The 13,506-nt window shown below is 29.3% G+C and overlaps 1 pseudogene; it reads left to right on the forward strand.

Moving 5' to 3' along the window:
• Positions 1-10,353: 10,353 nt before the first annotated feature.
• LOC149495431 (flavonol sulfotransferase-like pseudogene) lies at positions 10,354-11,533 on the forward strand (annotated as a pseudogene).
• The last annotated feature ends 1,973 nt before the right edge of the window (positions 11,534-13,506 follow it).

Below are 13,506 nucleotides of genomic sequence, written 5' to 3' on the forward strand. Positions count from 1 at the left end.
TCAGCATACAACATGATATTAGCATGAAAGGACATAGGTTCAACCAGATTGTAGCATCTCAGCTCGGTTCATTTGAGTTAACGGGTGGACCGGGAAGCGATGTTACAGTTGCCCTCCGCCGAAGGAACATAACCTAAATCGGATTAAAGAAGAACTTACTTCCTGAAACATCAAACAAGATATGTGAGCCTTTTAAGAAATAATACCTATTGCACCGCACACGCATTCACACAAATGAATAAATATATCAATCTAGTCATCCGACTAGTTATATGCTTACGCAGTCAGTCACACAAATGGCATATCATTAACACCCACAATCATTAACATCTTCATGTAATCACATCACGTGGAAATTGGTCTGTGGCGTCACCGAAACCCCCGATGAGCCGTCCTCCCACATGGCTCATCCTCTCATAACGTGTGCACCAGGGAGCCGATCCCCCATACTGGCCGACCGGTCTAATCCTCACTTGACCAGCCCTCTCGTTGTTTTTCCATTCTCTCTTTTCTTTTCCATACCAACAGGAGGCAACCCGGTCGTCTCCATCAAATCTAGATCATCAGGCGCTCACAACAGGAGGCCACCCTGCGGGCTGCGATCAAATCTAGATTATCAGGTGCGCCCAATAAAGAAGCCAACCTGTGGTTTTCCATATCATACAAACCACAATGGTAGGTACACACGGGGGCGCCGATCTCCCATTTACCCGGCCGACGGTCCAACCGTCCTCACAAACCCATGGTGACCCACTTCATCCCAACTCCACACAAACAAAGCACAGCAATATCACACACAATTAATCAAGTATTGCAATTAAATGCAAGCATATTAATCAATTAAACATCGTAATGCAATGCACAACTAGACATCCAATTTCAAATGCAAATAAATAAGTAAATAGTGTTAACAATAAACAACAATAATAAAATAAATAATAATAATAATAATAATAATGAACAAAATAATGAAAATAAATAAATGAATAATGGAATGCTTAAATGAATAATAATGACAATAAATAAACAATTAGAGTACTTTATTTATTATGTAACAAATAATAGAATTTATCTAAATAAACTTATTAATTATATTATTAATTACAACTAGTCTAAGTTCTATCGAAATTTCGGCAGCACCTCCCCTAAAAATTGGACTATCCACCTGTTTAGATAACACAGTATTATTATATATTTATCAATCAATACACACAGCCCATCCGTCGGGCAATCAATCAACTTAATTCCCATCCTCCTTCAATAGCAATGTCATAGCTAACAAACCATTTAAATTGTCTATCCATTATACATTACTTGTTTATATATATATATATATATATATATATATATATATATATATATATATATATATACATCCTTCTAATACAACACAAAACTCAAATGGTTGATGCCAACTTGCAGAAATAAAAGTTTTCTAAGTCTAAATCATGGATTAAACATTAACTAACTATTCCTATCGAAATCAAATTTATAACTTCAATGTACTATACTAGGCTACAATTTTCCAAAAATAAATAAATTGAAATAATTGCTTGCCAAATCTAAAAGTCTAGACTTCATGATTAAATTTTCATATTTTACACACTAGCTAACTCACTACCCTACAAGAACTTCATTTACAACTTCAAATACCCATCCCAAACATTATGATTCAAAGAACCAACTAATTAATTGCTGCTAACTCAAGGAATTCAAAATTCTCTATTTAATACCCAAAATATATCCACCATTCTTTAATCATTACTAAAATTCTAGATTAGGCATTACAAACCAATGTTTCCATTAAGTTGCAATTTAGTAATCTCATCTCTCAAGTAATCCAATACACAGCTTAAACATATATACCAACCCCAACAAGTATAATTATCTACCTTTTAATTTCATCAGGTATACCAGCTTCTAAGAACCTTCAACAATATAAATATTTATCTTCTAAATCAATCCCAACGATAAAAAGCTATTTAACTGTAATTCATTGGGCTTAAACACTAAATTAGTTCATACACCCCATTACAGCCAATTATTTAAAAACTATTAAATCCTTGACTCCTATTCAAAGAGTAAATATCTAATTAGCACTTAAAATTTTCTAAAGTTCTAAACAAATAAATTAAACATATCCGGCTACCGCAAATACCACAGACTAATCAAATTTAATTATTTACAGAAGAGTAAAAATATTCTATTTAGATATAGACTATTCCGATAATCTTATTTCTTGTTATTTAATTAAATCTACTTATATATAATCCTATCTAAATAATTTAAATCTTATTATTTTATTGTACCTACTTTGATAATTAATCCACATAAATTTGCTAAGGTCACTAAATCTAAACTTCTACAGTTTTTTTTTTTTTTTCAGCTATAACACCGAATTTCTAAATTTGTGTCGAATAATTATTTGAAGGTCAATTGAATTCGGGTTGCAAAACTAACTGTATATTCGTAATCTACATAAAAAGGTCAACATTCTGCCATACCCATGCTCCGGTGACCGGAACAACCGCTGGCCGCCGGCATCGCCGCCATACAGGGTGGCGAGGGAGGCGGCAGTCCGGGATCAAGCAATTTCGACACTAATTTGCTTAATATTTCCATGAAAATTACAAATTCCTCTTCACTTTACACAAATCATGCCATTATCTAATGAAATCCCAAATTTTAATTTTTGACACCTTAACAAAATTTCTTCAAGGAATTTCCCTAAACCCCACAGTTAATTATCTATTGACACAAGAAAATCCAAGAAAGGAGGTTAGGGAGTCATGATCGGCTCACCTTGTTGATAGCGGTCGCCGGAAGGCCGGAGGAGAGGGAGTTGCCGAAGGAGGCAGCTTCGAGCTACGCCACTGCAAGGCCGTTCGGCGCGAAGAAAAGCGAGAGACGCGATTGGTGGCGTGAATGGAGTTGAGCGCCGCCTTGCTTTCCTCGCGTGGTGGCCGGAAACGAAGAGAGGAAAGGGGGAGAGGAGGTCGCGCGCTTGGTGCTGGCGCAAGGAAGAAGAAGGGAAAAAGAAAAGAAAAAAAAAAAAAAAAGAAAAAAAGAAAAGAAAGAAAAAAAAAATCTTGGGGCTTCTAGACCATTCCGGTTCGATTCGAACCGGTTTGGTCTAATTCAATGATTCGGCTCAATTTGCTTGGTTTTCGAGTTTTTCGCTTGGTTTTCGAAAAATCAAATTGGTTAATGGGTCCAGTTTAGCAATAATAAAATACTAGCTGGTATAATCTCATTGGTTGAAAATAAAAAATTTAGTTTTTAAATGAAAATTCTACGAAATTAAATTTTCGGGTCGTTTCAGCTACTTATTATGTACATAATTTTATTTTTATATAATGAGTGATATTAGAATAAAGTTCAACTCAATCCTTATGCCTAATTCTTTAGACCATAATTTATAAAATGTAGATTTTTAAAACCCTAATAAGTACTCAAAAAGAAAATTAAGTTATTGCTCAATCTCCAACTCTCTCTGCTCTCAACCCCAAATCAATATATATATACAACTATAATGAAGAATAATAATAAATTATTTTTACTGTTAGGTAAAAGAAAATAAATGAGAAGATAATCTGAATTGATAATGGAAATTACTTTTACTATAGTGGCAGTATTACTTACTCAGTGTATTAGAGAAAAGAATATATGCACATACATACAAATTCTTGAAACCCCAAAAAGTGATCTAAACAGAAATATATAGTTTTAATTTTTTTTTTCAGTTTCCTAAATACTGTTTTCTTTCAAGTCAAACATATTTAGGATATAAGAGAAAAAAATATTAAGAAAATTTAAAATGTTTAACCATCAATAGTCCATCCATTTATTGTAAGGAAGACATAAATCTCTTACTAAATTAAAATGATAATAGTTACAAATTTTTTAGTAACAAAAAAAGAAAATAAAAAATTATTAGTATTAAGAATAAAACTCTAAAACTCACCTAACAAAAAAAAAAAAAGTTTCAATATATATAGATATATAAATATCTCAACAAAATACTATATTTTTTAAAATTAAAATTTTAATTGTTCACCAATCTATGTTTAATTATGTAAATTCTATTTGAAAATTTACTTGTTACAAAATATACACAATCAAATATGACAAACTATAAAGAACAAAAATATTAATAAAAATAATGTACTTTTTCTTCTTTTTTTATCTCTCTCCTAAATAAAATATTATATATATTCTATTTGAAAATTTATTTTTTTAGAAAATCCAATCATGTCATACAAACATAAAGAAAAAAAATATTAATAAAAAATATATTTTTTCTTTCTTTTTTTTTATCTATATCCTAAAAGATTAAATGTTTAATAAATAAAATATAAAAAATTTTCAAATATCTCAATATCATATATTTTCATTAAAAATAAATTTAGTAAATATAAAACTTGAAATATATATATATATATTTATTTGAAAAATTATATTTTCAATTCATTAGGACGCCTAATGGACAGAAATAATATTAAGTGTTATACAATAATCAAATTGGTAACTCACCTAACAAAAAAAAGTTTCAATGTATATAAATATATAAATATCTCAATAAACTATTTTTTTTAAAATTAAAATTTTCAATTGTTTATCATTCAGATCTAATTATGTAAATTCTATATAAAAATTTACTTTTTAAAAAATATATCCAATCAAATCTTACAAACACAAAGAAAAAAAACATGAACAAAAATAATATACTTTTTTCTTCTTTTTTATCTCTCTCCTAAATAAACTATTATATATATTCTATTTGAATTTTTTTTAAATATCCAATCATATCATACAAAGAAAAAAAATATTTTTTCTTTTTTTTTTATATTTCCTAAAAAGAATTAATTATTTAATAAAAAATTTTTAAATATCTCATTATCATATATATTCATTACAAAATAAATTTAGTAAAGATAAAACTTAAAATTTTGAAATGTTTAATTATTTATATTTATTTATTTAAAAAATAATTTTTTTTTATTCATTAGGGGGCTTAATGGGCCAAAATAACATTGTAGATTGCACAATAATCAAATTGATGAAAACACTTGTGGTCGAGAGGACTCAAACTCGAAACCTCTCACTCTTCACATAAGTAGAAAATAATCAAACCGCATATGATTGGCCTAAAATTAATTTTTATAAATTATATGCAATCAATTAATAAACTGTAATTTTTTAATTGGCCATCATTACGAGAACATTTTAAATTTTATTAAGGGTGATATAGAAAATCTCATTATTCCCTCTCATTCCCATTTTTATATATAGTATAGATTTAGATGTAGATATTTGTAACACCCCTTCCCGGTCCACCCGTTAACCCGAATGAACCGAACCGAGACGCTACAAGCTGGTTGCACTTATATCTTGTCATGCTGATAGCATACTGTATGCAAAATGTGAATATAAACACTCCCAATTACACTCTAAACTTCCAACATCTCCAAGAATCATCATAACACAATAACCCTTTATATAAATATCTTTACATAATTATATAAATCCTCAAAAGCATTTAATATCTAGCAATTAATTTCATTCAGAATCTATATCAAGTTTTCATGACCTAATCATACCAACTATAGTAAACTATTTCATCTTCAATCATTTCATAAATATTATTCTTATCTCCAACTACTTACACCAAAATAATTACATGTTTCACTTATATTTACAATCACATAAGCTCTAACAATAAAAGAATTATACATGCCATAAATCTTAATACATGCCATAATTCTTAATTATACATCTCTCAATCTATTATGACCAAATTAAGCACTTCTGCTTTGATAGGACTCCTCAAGTCTTCAAGTAGCAACCACGATCTTCAACCTGCGCGTGATAAAAATCGACTCGCTGAGTATAAAACTCAGTGGTGCTCATAATTCACATACTAAACAAAGTGCGATGGCAACTAACTTCAAATACCAATTTCATAAAGCATTGATACTCATAGAATCAGTAAATTTTAACATGAATGTCTCTTTGTAGCAACGAATAAACTTCCAACTCATAAACATAATTAATCTACTTCTCTTATAACTCCTTTACATGAACCGTATATTACACATTATGATACTATCATGGTCTTACCTGCTGTTCATTGTGTTGTCTGCATGAAATCAATAAATATGTAAGAATACATAACAGTATATGTTCATTGTCTTACTTGCTATTCATTATGCTGTATGACTTATGCCCTTTTAGTCACATCATATAAATTATGATTAATAACAACTCATGACTGTATGGCTTCTTAAGAATTAAATAAATAAACTTGTGAGCATATATAACATTATACTTTCATGATCTTACCTGATGTTCTTTATGCTGTATGAACTCTGCAACTTTGATTAAACTCAGTGAATATCATAATGAATGAAGAAACATATAAGCACATACATATGTGGAAATAAATACACATTTACTCGCATATGGAATGTAAGCACACATATCATGATACTGTCATGTTTCACTTGATGATCTTTCTTGCTGTATAGTATACTGTATGATTCATGCAATGTTATGTCAAGATATCTGTATGGCTCCATAAGGTTATAGTGAAACCGAAGTGATAAGATAAACTGTATGAATACTGTAGGCTATAGGCCCCGAACCGGATTCGCCTATGCCACTGTATGACCTAGTGAGATACTGTCCGCTTTGGTGCCCCTAACCGGATTTGCACCGCACGGTTTAATCATATCCACTCAACGGCCTGTAGCCGGAGTTCCAAACTGTATGGGGCGCAGATCTGCTATTCTATGTCGTGACATAGCCTTATCTACATGGTTTCTCCCTAACCTCAATGGAGCTTATTATGTACATGTCAATAATATAACACCATAATACATAAATGGTTGCATAACTTCATAGTTCATCATGTTGATTTGATTTCACATCATATGAATGCTTGTATGTTGTTTTCATCCATGTTCTTATGTTGTATTTTTGTTGAAAAATGATTGGATGCATGCATGTTGAGCAAAGGAATGTAATTACATAGCAAATGAAAGGCAAAAGAGCGTCAAAGCATCAGTCACGAGCGCGACATTCCAAGTCGCGAGCGCGAGATGCTTCCCAGAGAGAAGTCGCGAGCGCGTCTTCAAACCTCGCGAGCGCGAGAAATGCATTTGAGAGTCAGAGGGCTTTCTGGCTCAAGTCGCGACCGCGTATGTGAAAGTCGCGAGCGCGACTTGTGCATCCTGAGAGTCAGTGTGTTTCTGGCTGAAGTCGCGACCGCGCAGAACAAGTCGCGAGCGCGAGATGAAGTCGCGAGCGCGCTTGTGTGATTCGCGAGCGCGAGATGCGCACACTGAGAGTCAGAGAGCTTCTGGCCAAAGTCGCGATCGCGCATGTGAAAGTCGCGAGCGCGACTTGCTTTCCAGACCGCGCGAGCGCGCGACGTGTTTCCAGATTGTGCAGTCTGTGTTCTTTTGGCCATAACTCTCAATATACAACTCCAAATTGAATGATTCAAAAGCCCACGTAAAGATAACACATAGAGGAACAAATAACTCTTCTATGACAATTCCTAGTTCCATCATTAAATGGGGTCAAAATCAAGATAAAGTTGCTGGTAAAATTTCCAGCAAACTCTGTTTCCGCTTCATATATTCATCCCCTGTTTTCACATCATTTCCAGTACTTCCACCCAACAACAAGCAACATATCATCTCATTGGCAACACACCACACCATTTATATGCAAAGAAAATAGTAGACAGCATGAGATATCAAACCTTGGTTTCAAAAAGCTGGGACTCTGTTTTAGCTTCTCTTTTCTGCAACTTTTGAACTTTCTTCTCCTATACACAAGAATTCTCATAACTCATCTCCAATATAACTCAATGAAATAGGAAATAACATCACACTTCAAGGAATTTTACTTACTTGCAGTTGACTTAATGCTTAACTATGTTGACAATGGAAAGAAAATGGGCGGGACAAGTAAGAAGAGAATGATAAACATGAAAATAGGAAAGTGAACTGATAAGAACGGGTAGTCTCTAGAAGAAGTGAGTTGGCTGTGTAACATATGTAATTGGTACCTCAAGTGTACAAAGGCTACAACTTCATACCCAAGCTGTATGTTTTAATGCAAGCAAGTCCTAACTTTACATTCACATAAGTCCACTTATACTCTCATTCTATCCCAACAAGGTTTGATTCAACCCAACTCAACTTACCTCTATGAAATGACTCAACTCAACTCACTAGGATGTTACAATATTACTTAGTGTAAATTAAAAAAAAAAAAAAGGTTCTTATTGTCTATAATATTTTATGTATTTAGTTTTCAACTAATAATGAATATAAATTGTCTTTGATGATTATTTAAATAATAAATTAATGATGAAAATAATTTTATTAATTATTATCTTTATTTTTAAAAAATATTTTAAACTTATTATAGGTTGAGAAGAAAATTATATTTTAAAAAAATTTATAATGAAATATTGCCCAATTAAGACAAAAACGAAAACGAACGTCCATGGATTTTTAACCTTATTTGGTTGAAAAAACTCTATTAGAAGTTTATTGGTGTTCATATTTGAAAAATCACAACAGAAAAAAAGGCCATAGATTTTGTATAAAATTAAGCAATTACAAGGTTTTATAAGCACCATTTATTACCAAATCAATAGTTAGATTCTATTCAAAAGAACAATCTTTTTTATTGCCTTCTTTTTTCTGTAAAAATTAGATCTGTTAAATATTTTATTTGATCTGTTGAACACTGTAAAAATAAATTGATGAAAACACTAATTGAAAAGTTAAAAAATCTAAATATTATTTCAATAATTGTATAAACCACATAAAAAAAAACCAATATTTGATGTATAAAAATTAAAAAGCTTATATATTACTGTTTTTAATGTAAAGAGTTGCGAATTCTTATAAAAAAATTGAATTTAAGATGCCAACAAACTATTTCAGAGTTTAGAGTATCATAATATTATTTTTTTAAAGTTTCAGTGATTAAATTATATATCCGTCAAATTAAAACATTAGCACTATGATTACGATAACATACCATAATTAAAGCCCAGCATGATTATGATTACAACAACACACCATAATAAAGCCCAGCATGATTAAAACACACCATGTTGGGTTAGCTAATTGGTATAGGTCCCATATTTATTATTTTTTTATCTTCTTAGAATAATTTTCTTTTTCTCATTAAAGATATTTTAGATTCTTTTCCTCTAAATTATTTTAGAGAAACAAATGGCGCTTTAATATAAATTTTTTTTTTAATATACATGCGAGGGATAAGAATTTATGGGTGAAGATAAAGATTCGCATGCAAGGGATAAGATTTGAGTGGGACAAATCTGTAAATTTACAATTGCACTTTCTCAAAACATTGCTAAAATTTATATAAAGTCATGGATATCTATACCTATATGTAGTATACAGAAATATTAAAGTGTCTTTCTGAAAATAGAACTCCATCTTTCTTGAATTCTTGTTATTACTAGTGATTTATAAGCTACTAAAAACCAAAATAGCCATTCATATTCTATTATTTGATCTTTTTTAACTTTTCAAAGTACTGTCGGTGGCCCCTTCTATAAAAAATTATTAAACATTTCAATTTTCAAAATGATTTGTTAAATAATTTAACTTATAAAATTAAATTAATTAAACACCTATTAAATAATTAAAATTCAAAAAAATTATACTAAATATATATCCAATCGATATTCCACAAATAAAAATTAAAAATCATAAAATTATTATTGTTAATGTGGAAAATTGTGCGATCTTACTAAAATTTATAAATTGAAAGTTGAATTTACATGCTCCATCTAAATCAATTGAGCACACAAACTGTGTGATGTCTTCGGTCACATTTCAATAACAAAAACTTAAAATTGTTTGTAAAGTATCAACATTTGGTTTGTTAAATCAAATTAAATTAGTAATAAATCTAATAAATTGAATTTTTATATCATGAAAATTGAACTATTTATAAATTTAAACCGAACTGAATTCAATAATTCAGTTAAATTTATTTAACATAATTTTTTAGCTAAATTAATTTGGTTCTTAAAATTTTTAAAATTTTCAAATTGTCTAATAAAAATCCGATTGAAATAAAAAAAATGATTTTTTTATTAAAACTAAAACCGAATCAACCTAAATTAATTAAATTTAATTTGATATATTTCACCATATATAATATGCTCATTCCAAATAAACGACCCTTAAGTTCCGGAACCCACTTTACCTGATTGATATGCATTATTTGATACACCCCAATAATATATATATATATATATATATATATATCACCTATCTAAATATTACACTTCTTCCATGGAGCCTTCGTCACCTTTGAAAGCCACGAATGTTTCAAATTCGGAAGAGCTTTCAAAAGCCTTAATTGAATGTCAACAGATCATCTCAGACCTTCCCAAAGAAACTAGTTGGCAACTTTCTCAAAATTTACACAAATACCAAGACTTTTGGTGCTACCCAAATTTCCTTGAAGGTATAATTCTAGCTCAAAAATATTTTATACCTCAACCTACTGATATTATCATTTGTACTCTTCCAAAATCTGGCACAACTTGGCTTAAGGCACTATGCTTTACAATTTTCAGAAGAAGCCAACATTCTGATGGTTCTTCGATAAACCCATTACTCACAAATATGCCACATGATATTGTGCCTCTTATAGAGTTTTTATACTGTAAGGGTCGTCAAAGAGACTCTCAAAATCCATTGTTGTCTACTCATGTTCCTTATGCTTCCTTGCCTAAATCAATTGTGAAGTGCCCTACATGTAAAATAATTTATATGTGTAGAGATCCTAAAGATGTGTTTGTCTCGCTATGGCACTTCATCAGTAAGCACTTGGATACTGATGTTATGTCATGGGAAGAGGCATTTGATAAGTTTTGTACTGGGTTTTCTGGTTATGGACCTTTTTGGGACAATATTTTAGGATATTGGAAAGCAAGCTTGGAAGATCCTGAGAAAATATTGTTTTTAAAATATGAAGATTTACAGAATAATACGTTGTTCTATGTGAAGAGAATAGCAGAGTTCATGGGGTGCCCTTTCTCTGTAGAAGAAGAAAGACAAGGTATAGTACAAAAAATAGTTAATTTTTGCAGTTTTGAAAGCTTGAGCAATTTGCAGGTGAACAAGAGTAACAAGATTAGCAATGAAATTCTTCTTAAAGTTGAAAATAATGCATTCTTTAGAAAGGGCAAGATTGGTGACTGGGAAAATTATTTAACACCCGATATGGCAAAGCGACTTGACCAAATAACTAAAGATAAATTTAGTGATTCTGATCTTATTTTATAGGTTATTTAGTATTATTTGTGTGTAGCTTGTGGAATGTAAGGATCTGTGCTGTCTTTCAAATTATTGTTCTATGTTTTAGAATTAAAGGTCTGATTGGTTTGTTTTTGATATTACAATTCCATGTTTTAGAATAAACGATGTGATTAAGACTTGGAGTTAGAAGTAATAAGCAAATTTCATATTTCTTTCTTTCTTTCTTTCTTTGATTTTTTTTATTTAATGGTTAAAGATTAATTAATCATATGCATGCATGACCTTAATATTAATTTTAGTGGTAATATTTTAATCTTTACGAATTAGGTTAATAAAAGAAAATTAAATTATAACAATTACTTTTTATCCCTTAATTACATGTTTATCTGTCTTTGATGGAACTACGAAAAGAAAATCAACTTAATAAAATATAAGATAAAAATTGATTATGATTACACAATTTACCATTAAATAATAATAATGAAAATAATAAATTGAAAGAATTAATTAAAGTAATCCATGATTTTAGCCATGAATTTACCATTAATTAAAGTTTGTGCATATCAGAAAATTATTGGACTGTCTGACATCTTGTTGGCAGAAAGCTATTATATATTATTGTTTCAACAATTATATTAATATTACCAGTAATCATATAAAATAAATCATTATTGTCGCCACCTATATCAACCATATGATAGCCAATTCAATAACTTTGCTCTTTGATCCTTACATCAAAAAAATATTTAGATTAATTTTAAAAATAATTAATATGAATTAATTAATTTTAATGGATTACATAGAATATTTAATGTTAATATAAAGGTATTTTAAGCAAAAACTATGTCTTAGTAATATTAATTTTTTTTAATTAATAAGCGTAAAAATACTAAAATTAAGCTGATATAATTTTATTGGATGAATGGAGTATAAAATTAAATTAACTCCCAAAATTCTTTTTCGCCTCTTTTGGGCGGCTGTCGGTGCCTATACCTCTAATTATTTTTTATTAGTTTTATTTTTGTTTTATTTCTGTGTTTTCTTGAATAATTCTCAAATATATAATCTTTGATATAGATTTTGAGTAAATATATTAAATCTATTTGTTTTAATATGTTTTGGATTATATTCTTAGATTTATTTATTTTGAATTTTAATTGATCTTTTTTGTGGTTGTTAGCCACTTTCATAGTGGTTTTACCTGCGTTACTTTATTATTTAGACGGTAATGTAAATTGAGATGCAGATTTCTTTTGAAGTAGGTGGAAAATTTTGAAGTTTATTAAATTTAACTTGTTGAAAGACTATAAAGTCGAATAAAAATTATAAATTGTCATCAAATAGACCGTGTTTTACAGAATGACACATATACAATGTCAAATCAATTGAAACCCTAAATTCAAGTTAAAATTTTTTATTATTTTTATAAATGGTTTATAATTACATCCATTGTGTGAAAATATAGAAACTTACGGGATAACACATGTATTTCATATTTGTATTATGATTTCTTTTAATGAAATTTTCTAATTTTTGTTTTTTAAATTCTAAATTCAATATGGGCAGGGCAGGTCCTCTTTTGAGTCTCAGATTTTAAGTGGGAGCCATTTAGCTAAGTGTCGTTGGCTTCGATTCTCTCCAATCTGGAAACACAATTTTAATAATTTATAGAGACCACCGATATGTTTGCACTTGGTGGGGCAAGGTTCACATGCAACGGAAAATATTTTATTGGGCCAAATTTATAAATTTACAATTAATCTCAATTAAACAATTCAATTCAACTTATAAATTTATAAATAATAAATACTGAGATTTATAAAATCATTTTATTAAATAATTTAATTTATATAATTAAATGGATTAAAAATATTTTAAATAATAAAAAATATAAAAAATTATTATTCCGAAAATTATGCAAAATTAAAAACATTCATTTAATATTTTAAATATAAAATTTAAAAACCATTAAAATTACTGTGAAATGTCATCGAATTTTGAAGTGCCACAAAACTTTTTATAAAAAGTACAATAATAAATTTTTGTATTTATTACTATTTCTTTTTCATAATAAATACTTGTCACATCAATTAAAAAATTAATGGAAAATGCTTAATTTTTTTTGTACATGGCTGTCAGTCTACTCATTTACTAAATTATTAGTTAGATTCTTTTATTT

Source organism: Jatropha curcas, chromosome 6 (assembly GCF_041381405.1).
Source record: "Jatropha curcas cultivar XTBG-Jc1 chromosome 6, XTBG_Jcur_1.0, whole genome shotgun sequence".
In the NCBI taxonomy this organism is placed as follows: Eukaryota; Viridiplantae; Streptophyta; class Magnoliopsida; order Malpighiales; family Euphorbiaceae; genus Jatropha; species Jatropha curcas.